Here is an 11,596-nt window from a genome sequence, read left to right as displayed (position 1 = left end):
GAAACCCTAGGTGGTCTGGAACTCTCTATGCAGACGAGTCTAGCCAGGAATTCGCTGAGATCTCCCTGCCTCTGCCTCCTGAGTAGTTTAAATTTGTATTAATTTATTTAATGTGTATGGGTATTTTGCCTGCAGACATGTCTGTGCACGAAGCATCCCTAGAGGTTGGGAAAAGGCATCAGATCCTCCTGGGACTGGAATTACAGATAGTTATGAGCCACCATGTAGGTGATGATGAGTCATCTCACAAGCCCCGCAAGTGCTTTTTTAAAAGATTGATTTTTATTTGTGTGTGTGTGTGTGTGTGTGTGTGTGTGTGTGTGTGTGTGTGTGTGTGTATGTGTGTGTGTGTATGTGTGGGTCCCCTGGAGGCCAGAAGAGGGCTTCAGATTTCCTGAAGCTTGAGCCACAGGTAGTTATGAACTGTCCATGTCAGGTTCTGGGACCAGAACTCCAGTCCTCTGCAAGAGGAGCAGGTGCTCTGAACCATGGAGCCGTGGCTCCAGCCCAGGCCTGCTTTTTCACTGGGTTCTGGGGCCTGAACTCCAGGCTTCTTGGTTACAAAGGTAAACACTTTACCTGAGCTCTCTCCCCAGACCCAGGTTCCCATGTTCTTTATGGATTTACCAAACATCTTCCATGGTCCCACCACCACCAGCCTAGGGCTCCAAGATGACAAGCGAAATGTCCCTGCTCTTTGGGAGCACAGGTTAATGTTCTTCTGTGTGGGAGCTGACCTCACCTTGATATGTCCCCTGGCTCGCTGAACTGGGGCTCAGTCAGGGAAAGCTTCATGGAAGAGGATATACTTGAACTGAACGTACGAACAAAATCTGTACCATCCAGCAAACAGAGGCCAGTGGCCCAGTGCTGGGGAGCTGCTCAGTGTCTGCGTGCCGTGGAGTGACCTGAGCTAGGTGGTGACAAGAAGAGGGGCCAGCAAACCCCCAAGCAGGGCACATCAGAATGGGCATCTGAGTCCTCCGTCTTCCCTCCTTGGCACCCAACACAGAGGGCCTGAGCTGTTCTTATCACCCGCCACCCATGGTAGGTGGTATGGGCAGATAGGGTGGTCCCTACATGTTGGGGGCATGTTGGAAACTGAGCTGCTAGGCTCAGAGAGCGGGGCTGCTGGGCGGTTTCAACCATGTGATGGGCCCTTTCTGCCCCTTCCCGACACATAGGGCAGCTCGCAGGGCTGAGGGCAGGCACCACCCAGGTGGTGGACATTCAAGCCGAGCCTGCTGCCACCTGGGAACGGTGCTTCTGTCGTGGGTAATGAAGCCAGAGGGAGCCCCCGTCTCCAAAGCCCTCTAATGTGTTTGGAAAGAGCAGTTGAGCGGCCCGCAATGCTCAGTCACTGGTGGTCACCGCTGCTCACAGCCTTTGTTCTTTCCGGGCCTCTGGGCACTGGAGTCTGAATGTCACGTGATGTCACCACAGTCAGCAGAATCGGAATCTGCTGCCATGGCAGGCCCCATTCAGGCTGGAGGGCATTGTGCCCCACCTCCCAGCACAGGAAGAGGTCAGTCACTCAGTCCCACGTCGGTGTCTGGCTTGCAGCCGATAGAGAGATCCTCCCGGTAGTGGGGAGGGTGAGTACCGGGATGGCTGTGGTCACAAGGCAGGCAGTGGGCACAGTCAGGAACTCCTGGTGGCTGAGCATGTGCAACAGAGGAGGGGAGTATGGGGAGCAGAGATAACAGGGTGAGGGGCTGGATGGACCCATCATGTTGCCATGGTCTCTGTTCCTTAGACCACAAGTCCCCTTTTGGAAAGAGAAGCCCATGCTGTCCCTGTGGGAAGGGGGTGCCATCATGCAATTAGCTGGGAGGTGCTCACCCCAAGCTGGGTGCCACACTTCTGCCTGAAGCTCCCAGGAGCCACCCATTGTTGGCCTCTGGAGACTCTCCTCTCTAGTCCCTTGGGTAATCCCAAGATCCTGGGTAGGGGCAAAAAGACTGTTCTAGAAAGAATGGAAGGGGTCAGTGGAGGCAGGCCAGAACACAGCATGAAGCTTGGGCTGGGGCAGGAGGTAAATGGGGGCAAGATGGCCTCCTGGAAGGGGGAGCCTCGTGCAAGATGGTGAAGAGGCAGAGGGTCTCCCTTGCCCCACATCTAGGGATGGTATGTGCTGGTTCCTTTTCAGGGGCCACGGCGTTAAACGATCTTTCCAGGAATTGCTGAGATCTCCATGGTCCAAGCACGCACCTGTCAGTCAGTTGGTTAGGAGGGAGGCAGCTGGGAGTAATGTACAGGAAGGGGTCAGGCCCCTCCACCACCGTCCATTAACACCCCCACTGCCTTCCAGTGCCCCCTCCATGTGCACTCTCGAACTTAGGCATCTTCTGTGTCCCCTGCCACGGCCTGCTGCGCAGAACCTTCATTGTCCCTCTCTTCATTCCCGTAATTCCCGTGGATGCCCGTTCCCAACTGACCTGTCGTAAGTAGGGACCCCCGTTGTCACACTGTACAGCAAACATAACTGGGACCCTTGAGGTTCCATGGCTTGCCCCTCCAACTCACCCTGTGGTTCAGGAGCTGGGCCTGGGAACTTGCTCCAAGGTGCCTGCACCTGGATGAGCTGGGGGACGCCTCAAAAGCACCCAAATGGTTTGTGAAGATAGTATATGCTAACCTTCAAAGGTGAGCGCTCTCTCTCTCTGTCTCTGTCTGTCTGTCTGTGCGTGTTTGTGTGTGTGTGTGTGTGTGTGTGTGTGTATGTGCATGCATAGACCAGAGTTAACATATGTTTTTGTCTACCAATTTCAACCTTATTTTTTGAGAGAAAAATTTATTTGTTTATTTATTTATTTATTTGGATTTTTGGAGACAGGGTTTTTCTGTGGTGTTTTGGAGCCTGGCCTGGATCTCACTTTGTAGACCAGGCTGGCCTCGAACTCACAGAGATCCGCCTGGCTCTGCTTCCTGAGTGCTGGGATTAAAGGTGTGCGCCACCACTGCCTGAGAGAAAAATTTAAATTTAAATTTAAATTTAAATTTAGGCATGTGTATGTGCAAGTGAGTATGTGTGTATCTGTGGGTGCGTGTGTGCCACAACATGTTGAGGAGGCAGAGGACAGCCTTTGAGAGTCAATTCTCTCTCCGCGTAGGATTCAGGGATTGCACTCGGGTCATCACCCTGACCCGATAAGCCATCTTGCCAGTGCAATTTTAAATCTTAGTCAGGGTCTCACTTTGTAGCCCTGGATGGCTTGGAACTCACTGTGTAGACCAGACTGGTCTTGAACTCACAGAGACCAGCCTGCCTCTGCTTCTCCCAAGGCCTGGGATTAAAGGCATGCGCCCCCATGCTAGGCTCCTGTTTTAAATCTTGGTGATGTTTAGATCAGTGTCCTGATGTATTATACTTGCATGTTTTTTTGTACAATTTAGGAAATCTTTGTCAAATCCAATGCCACAAAGATTGGTTCTAACTAAAACTTTCAATTCTTTCATTTTGGTCGATGATCCATTTTGAGTTAGCTTCTGTGAATTCCTTCACACCATATCCATACGAATCCAGTCCAGTTACTTTCTTTTGAGACTCCTGGTGCTTTGGGTCAATATTCTGCTTTCTCTTCACCAAACCTCCAGCTCTGTTTCTTTGTGAATCCATGACCTGTTCTAATCTCAGATGGCTCCTAAGCCCTGCGGCCTCTGACCTCTTCCCGCGCATCTTGTGGGGACAAAGACTCATTCTCACCCTACTCCTGACACTCCTGGAGATTCATCTGGCATTGAGCATGGGGCCAAAACAAAAAAGCATTTCTCTGAGATCATCCTGTTTTTCTTTTTTTCTTCTTCCCCTCCTCCTCTCTTCTCTCTCTCTCTCTCTCTGCACACGAACACACACACACACACACACACACACACACACACACACACACACACACACACACACGAACATGTGTGGAGGCCAGAGGATAACATCAGATGTCTTTGTCTATAAATTTCAACCTTGATCTTTGAGACAGTCTCTCACTGAACCTGCCGCTTGCTGACTGGCTAGGCTGGCTATCTAAGTGAGCCCCGGGATCCTACTGCCTCTGCCTTCCCAGTACTGGGAACTCCAGGCTCTGCCACCACACTCAGCTTTTCACAGGGGCGCTGGGAATCAGCACTTAGGTCCTCAAGCTAACAGAACAAGCACTTTATCCATCAGGCCAGCCCATCTTAAAGCACGCTCTGCTCCCCTCCCTCACATGCCTCCCATGGTCCCCCACTGTCTACAGAATGTAGTTAATCTGAGTCCCTTCCCATACTGTCCCTGCACCTAATGTGGCCAAGCCTTTCCTCCTTCCAGCCTCACCAAGGATAAAGACTGTGCCTCTCCCTCCCCCCCACCCCCACCCCAAGTTCTGTGCCGGGCGGGCGTCTAGCTCTATGACCACAGCTGTGGCCCTGTCTTGGGGTGGACATCGGGCACCTTAGGGATCCTGTTCCCAGCTGTCAAGTGGCAGGAGAAGGGCCACAAACCCTAGCACTGGTCCCAGGGTTCACCTCCAGCTGCATGCTGTAAACCCAAAGCTGAGGAGGGACTGGTTCGCGGTCATGACGCCACACTCCCCATCCGCCCGAGGGAGGCCTCCAAGCTTGGAATTACAGTTCCCAAATACGTACTTACTTGGGTTTGCCTTGGAAAAGGTTACCATTTAAGTATCACCCGATAACACGCACACATGCCCAGCTACATGGGAAATTACAGAGCACTGTCCCCAGCCTGGCCAGTGTCCACAGCTGGGTGAGGAAATGCTCAGTGAGACTGAGCCACTCAGCCCAGGAGGGGCCATTGCGTGGGGGAGGGGCTGATGTGTTGTCTTCCGGGGGGGGGGGGGGAAGGACAGGTGTTTAGGACCATCTGAGGACCAGAGGTCTCTTAGGCTCTCTGTACCTTGTTTTATCATTTGTAAGATGGGGGTAGGATTGCTACAAGCAAGAATGTGTGAACCCCCCCACACACACACTTGCATAGGCACACTTAGAAGCTATGGGATGGAGTGGAGGGCAGAGTAACAAGCCCAGGTCCTGTGTTTCATAGCCCAGGGTCAGGCCTGGGTATGACACCCCAAATGGTGCCAGTGACTATTGGCAATGCCACGCTCGTGACTGCATCGAGGGCAGTAGTGCTGCCCGGGATCTCAGTCGTGGTGAGGACTGAGCCTTGGGGAGGAGCCCGTTTACTAAGCCATGTGCTTGGCACACACAGAGACCATCTGGACGCCCGAGTCAGGCTCACAGGGGCCACATCTGAATGGCACTTAAGCACATGCACGCTGGGAGTTCACTGCTAACACCAACCCTCAGTTTTGAGGTCCCCTTTACATCTTCACATCCACTGCCTCCCCAACCCCACAGCCACTGGGTGTGCGTAGCTCACCTGAAGGGCAAGAGCATCCCAGAGCCCTGTGTCCATTCTGCATCTGTATTTGGAAGTTGGAGGTGAGAAGAAGCCCCCATCCCCAGAATCCCAGGACCAGTTCCATGCCCACTGGTTGTTCTGTGGGACGCTCTTCCCAGACCACAGAAGGCTCTACCCCTCCTTCACATATGCTCTGGGTGTGGTGGTGCATGCCTTTAATCTCAGCCCTCGGGGCTTGAGACAGACAGATCTATGGGAGTTTGATTTAGAGTCTGGTCTAGATATTGAGGTTCAGTCCAGCCAGGGCCACCAGCATCTAACCCTGATAGCTCTGGGCAGTAGCCAGGTCTCTAAGGAAGAGTAGACATAATGGTGCCTGAGGCTATGGGGAGAAGCAGGGCTCAGAGATGCCCACTAACCCTGCCCGTGCAGGGCCTGCAGGAGGAGCCTGGGCTTGGCCTCCTCTTCTGTCTCCTGGTCTCTGAGGCAGTCTTGTCCTCTGAGGGGCAGGACTAGATGAGCAACGGAGCGGACTATTTGCAGTCATGGGCTCTCTCCACTGCCTGCCCTCCTTGGGTGCACCTTGTGTGACTGGGAAGAAAGAAGGGGAAAGGAAAGAAAACAGGAAGGAAGGGAGGAGAGAAGGAGAAAGGGAGGACACCATGCGGGGACCATCCATCCCACTGTTTCTGGATGCAGAAAGATGGTGCTTTCTTGCCGGGTTTTTTCCCGTGCTCTGTGCGATTGGGCCTGGGTTTCTCCTTTCCTAATTGAATTCTATTTGTTCAGGAGAGAACAGAAAAATACTGTTTGACTGGGCCAGCCCCTCCTCCACGCAGTCCAGAGGAGGGGGAGAGGCCAGGAGCAACCTCCCCAAGGGCCTCCTTTCAGGCCTGTGTGAATAAGAAGCTGCAGTAGCCATGACCCTGTATGCCTGCAGCCGGCCGGCATGAGACAGGTGTCCCCAGGACAATTCCCAAGGCCTCCAGGGCAGTGGCAGGCACTGGAGATGGAGAGCTGGGGACCACCCCCTGGGGGAAGAATGCTAAAGGTATAAGGGGTCCTGGGGGGGGCGCCCAAAAGAAGCTGGCTGCGGGACCCTGATGAATGTGGACGGCTGGGCATGAATACCTATTCAGTGCATGGCCCTTGTTCTCTCTGAGTCCGCAGCCTGGGAGGCCACAGATGTCCCAGAGTGAGTCAGATGGTTCTGCTAACAGAGGCCTTGGTGGGAGGGGCTTCTTCTTTTGGGGCCTTTGTCCCTGAAGCCAGTGAAGCAAGGAAGGAGGTTTTCGCTTAAACTTGACCGCTGGTGACTCCCAGCAGCCTGACAGCCGGCAGTGTGAAGATGGCTTTCGGGAAACCATGGAGTGTCCAGGCCTTAGCGCTCTGGTGGCGCCAGCCCTCCTGGTGAGCAGAGACAGCAGTGAGGACAGCCTCTGGCCACAGCAGCTCCTGGGTGTCTTTCAACGTCTGAGGCTTAGCCGAGGATACTGAGTCTAGGAGAGGCCGGGCCACCAGCTCCCATGTCCGCTCAGTCCTAGAAGGTCTTTCTGGTGTCTTAGATACCTGCCCATGTGAAGGCACCCTTGGGTGAAGAGAGTGGGGACCTTATTGCTGAGCTTCGAGCCCTCCAAGGGGCCTGAGGCTGGTGGAGGGTCCTCCCCCAGAGTTATAGGTCTCTTGTGTCTGGCGTACCTTATTGAGGATATGTTCTTTGAAGATTACTTTGGCCAAGACCACTCAAGATATGAGCATGGAGTCATGTAGACAGACCTTTGCTCACTAACTACCACATGAGCTAGGGTGGTGACAGTGGGAAACCCACGGCCTGCGACTGGCTTCTTCCAAGCCTGGGGACAACTCCATGCCTCTCCTGGCTAGTAAGCTCAGGCTGCACCCTGAGGTTGAACCAATACAAGAAAGGATCACACACTCCCTCCAGTCCTTGGGGTCTGTCCCTTGGGGGCCCAAGGAGAAAGGATCCTACGTGGGTTGGCTTGCTGTCTATTCACTTAGAACCCTGTGTCCAGCCTGGGTAACGCATCAGAGAACCTACCTCAGGGGTTTGGTTTCCTAGCACCAGCCTGACTAGGTTGGTTGGTGCTGGGCTGGGCACCTGTGGAGTCACTTCTTGGCCCACTACCCTAAGAAGATGGCATTACGGCCACTCATGGAGAGGTTGACTGACTTCCACAGAGTCACACACAGTGATACAAAGCTGTAAGGGAAAGAATGGACTGGACCCCTGGGCTGGATAGTTTTATGTTAACTCGACACAGGTGAAAGGCATCAGAAAGGAGGGAAACTCGATTAGGAAGAATGTGCTTCCTCTGGGCATGGTGGCGCATGCCTTAAACTCCAGCACTTGAGAGGCAGAGGCAGGTGGGTCTCTGTGAGTTCGAGGCCAGCCTGGTCTCCAAAGGGAGTTCCAGGACAGCCAGGCCTACACGCGCGCGCGCGCGCGCGCGCGCGCGCGCGCGCGCACACACACACACACACACCCTGTCTCAAAAAGCAAAACACAAACAAACAAAGACTGGGTTGTAGGCAGGGCCTGTGGAACATTTTCTTAATCAGTGATTGACGGGGGAGGGCCCAGCCCATTGTGGGTGGTGCCATCCCTGGGGTTGGTGGTCCTGGATTCTATTAAGAAATTGAGCTGAACAAGTGAGCAAGCCACAAGGAGCAAGCCAGTCAGCAGCACCCCTCCATGGCCTGTGCATTGGCTCCAGCCTCCCTGTTCCTGCCCTGCTTGAGTTTCTAGAAGTCCTGACTGCGATGATGAACAGTGATGGGGAAGCACAGGCCACATTAACCCTCTGCTCCCCGAGTTGCTTTTGGTAGTGCTGTTTCCTTACAGCAACAGTAACCCTCACGAGGACAACCCCATTCTGTGGGCCTTCCTGCTGTAGAGACATGAGCAAGGGTGGGTGATGGAGGCCCAGCAACAGAAGGCGGGGATGAGGGGCCAGGAGAGAAGCTTAGCGGCTGGGCAGGGTGGCTGGTACTCCTGTGGGTAGGCACTGCACGCCAGATTCTTTTCTTCTTCTTCTTCTTCTTCTTCTTCTTCTTCTTCTTCTTCTTCTTCTTCTTCTTCTTCTTCTTCTTCTTCTTCCTCTTCCTCTTCCTCTTCTTCTTCTTCTTCTTCATAATCACCATCACCATCATCATCATCATCATCATTATCATCATTGTTTAGACAGGAAGTCACCACAGGTGGCTGAGTTCAAATCAGGCAGCCCTTTTATGTCTGTTCCCAGAGCCCCAAGAGCTGAGCTGTTACTTCTAATCCAGCACTCACATCTGGTGGCTGAGGTGAGGGTGCTTGACAGACCTGCCCTTCTTTTAAGACAGCTCCTGTCCCGGTCCACAGCAGCAATTGCCCCCCCCCGCCCCCATGGAAGCTTGGAGAGCCCAAGGTCCTTCTTCCTGCCTCCTCAGGGTCTCTTTTTGTGAATGTCCTGTTACATCCCCAAATGGCTCACCATGTGCAGAGCCAGTGAGCTTCCCAGCCCCAAAATGTCAGCAGAGGCCAGAGGGGAAACAAAAACAGCTTTCTGAGCTTGGTCCTAGGCAGAGGCCACATACCAGGGTCACAGGCTAGGGGGTTAGGAGCCACTCAGTGACATACACATAACTGTTTCCCATCTGGGAAATGGGCTGGTTGGGCCCCAAACTCAGCATTGGTGATCAAGCCTTTTGTCTCTGAAGTGACTCCATTTTCAGGGGAGACAACACCTCTCTGCCTGCTGGTGGCAGTGAGGGACAGACCGTCTGTTTATGGCTTTTGCATGAGCTGGTTTGTTTTCCTGCTTGGGGCCATTGGCCGGGTCTCCTCAGCCCTCAACCTCACACTTCTTTCCCTAGAAGTGTCGAAGGGGGTGTCCGGCCTGCAAGGGACCACTCTGCATCTCTCACAGGCTCTGAGCTCCCAGGGGATGGATGGATGGCTCTCCCTCTACTGGAATCACCTGTAAGTTCCTGGTCCTGTTCGGAGCTGGCCAAGGCAGGCGCTTACAGCAGCTCCGCTGTCTTGCCTGGTGGCAGGTATCCCTTAGCAGAGACTGGGCCCCTGCCGTCCTTTGCACATGGTGCTGGTGCCAGGGTTGCCTGCGTGCCCATGGAGAGGTGATGTGCCCCTGAGCCAGCCTCTGCTTCAACCTCTCCACCTCCTGTTGTTTCTACAAACAGAACTTTCCAGAGCACAGGCAGGAAGGGTGGAGGGTGCACATAAAGGACACTGCCTGGGCTGCTTTCTGCAGAGGGTGGTTGGCTCAGCTCATCTCCCTTTGATGTTCTGAACCCATAGGAATCATTGACAGGGACGGATCATTTCAGCTCTCAAGAAGGGGACTTGGCGACAGGTGACTTGTCTCGCAGATTGCCGAGGTGCTAATGAGTGCTAATTATAATCCAATCGCCTTGCCAAGGCAATCTGTCCTGCTGGGACAGGCGGGGACCAGTCGTGAAGTGAGTGGGTCGCTTTGGGGGAAGGGTGTCTCCGTGTCTTGGTGCGGGCTTGGGGGATGTCCCTGTTCAAACGTGTTCTTGTATTCTGAGGGGAGAAGAGACAGTCACGCCTTGGATGGTGGCAAGGCCAGCAATGGCTTCTTCCTTTGCGGCAGACACCATGGGGACTAAGGGAGGCAGAGAGGCCCAGCGGGGTTGCCATGGGAACGCCTCCTGATTGGAAAGGGAGTCTATTAGGGTGCGAAGGACAGAAGGAGGCACCCTGAATCCTTTCTACCTCACCCATTCCCTCCCTCAGCCTGGGATTCACTCCAGGGCAGGCAGCCACAAGCCTGCCCAGGCTTCTGGAGGGTTGGAGAAGGAACTGGAATCCACAGAGGTACGCTAGAGCCTGGTCTCTGGCCCATGGCAGAGGGTGGTTGAGGGCTTAGCGCAGATGTGACTCCCCTAAAGGCCTGGCCCAGGTTTTCTGAGCTCATTGCCTGAGTCACCGAGGTGGGAAATGGGCCCACACAGGCTGGGTGATCCACCCATGCAGTCTGGTCCAAACTTAGCCGTGAGCTCTGGGAATTAGTGACACTATCTTGACTTGTCAGATAGGGATACTGAAGCTTGGAGGGCTTGAGAAATGTGCTTGCGGTTATAAGGGGACCAAGGCGAGGCATGGCTGGTGACAGAGGCGAGGAAGGGCTCGTAGCCACGGCTGAAGGGTACAGCGGCGTCCCATCACCACACGTGAGCAAAAGTGGGCACCAGAACGACACTGCCCATGGCAGATGTGGGCTCCAAGCTCCCCAAGTTCTCGGCCAACCACACTCCACTTTGGTGAAGGGAACTGAAGGTCATCAGGGAAAGGGACTCCCCTTGGTCAAAAGCCAGAAGAAATGACCTGTTTCCAATAGACAAGATGTGGGGGTACGGGAAGCTGGGTGTGGTGGGACAAGTCTATACCCCTAGCCCTGGGGAGGCAGAATCAGGGACATCAAGGAGCTCAAAGCCATCCTTAGCTGCACGGTGAGTTCAAGTCTACAAGAGACCCCTGTTGCAAAACACCAACCAAATAAACGAGCCGACCGATGAACAAAGAAAATGCGGGACCTATCCACAGTGAAGTTTTATTCAGCCGGAAGGAGAATGAAATGATGCCATTTACAGGTAAAGAGGTGGAAATGGAGATCATGTCAGGGAACTGAGCCAGGCTCAAGAAGACAATCGCCACACCTTCCCCACCTTATGCAGTTGCTGGTTAGTTTTCGTCAGCTTTACACAAACCAGTCGCCTGAGAAGAAGGAATCTCAATTGACAAGTTGTGTCCATCAGACGTGCCTATCTATGGGGAAAATGTCTATTTTTTTTGCATTTTCTTTTTTATTGTTTATTTTATTATTTTATTTTATTTTATTTTTTGAGACAGGGTCTCTCCATGTAGCCTTGGCTGTCCTGGGACTCTTAGACCAGGCTAGTCTTGAACTCAGAGATCCTGCCTGCCTCTGCCTCCCGAGTGCTGGGATTAAAGGCATCCAGCCTGTTGTTTTCTTTTTTAAGAGGGAGGAAGAACATGAATTTGGGGGCATGTTTTCTTGATTAATGATTGATGTGGAAGGGCCCAGCCTGCTCCTGGTGGTTCACTCCTGGACAGGTGGTCCTTGTGCTGTGGAAGAAAGGGCCGCTGAGGCTCCTGCTTCAGTTCCAGTGTCCGGGTTCCTGCCCCTGATTTTCTCTCAGCTTTGCTCAGTAATGAACTGCAAAGAATGAGCCAAA

General features: G+C 53.5%; 1 pseudogene; it reads left to right on the top strand.

The window, feature by feature from the left end:
* The first annotated feature begins 1,431 nt into the window (after positions 1-1,431).
* On the top strand, positions 1,432-10,403 carry LOC143269680 (uncharacterized; annotated as a pseudogene).
* The last annotated feature ends 1,193 nt before the right edge of the window (positions 10,404-11,596 follow it).

Source organism: Peromyscus maniculatus, chromosome 20, assembly GCF_049852395.1.
Source record: "Peromyscus maniculatus bairdii isolate BWxNUB_F1_BW_parent chromosome 20, HU_Pman_BW_mat_3.1, whole genome shotgun sequence".
Taxonomy (NCBI): Eukaryota; Metazoa; Chordata; class Mammalia; order Rodentia; family Cricetidae; genus Peromyscus; species Peromyscus maniculatus.
The sequence above is the reverse complement of the archived record's forward strand: the minus strand, read 5'-3'. Positions and strand labels throughout refer to the sequence as shown.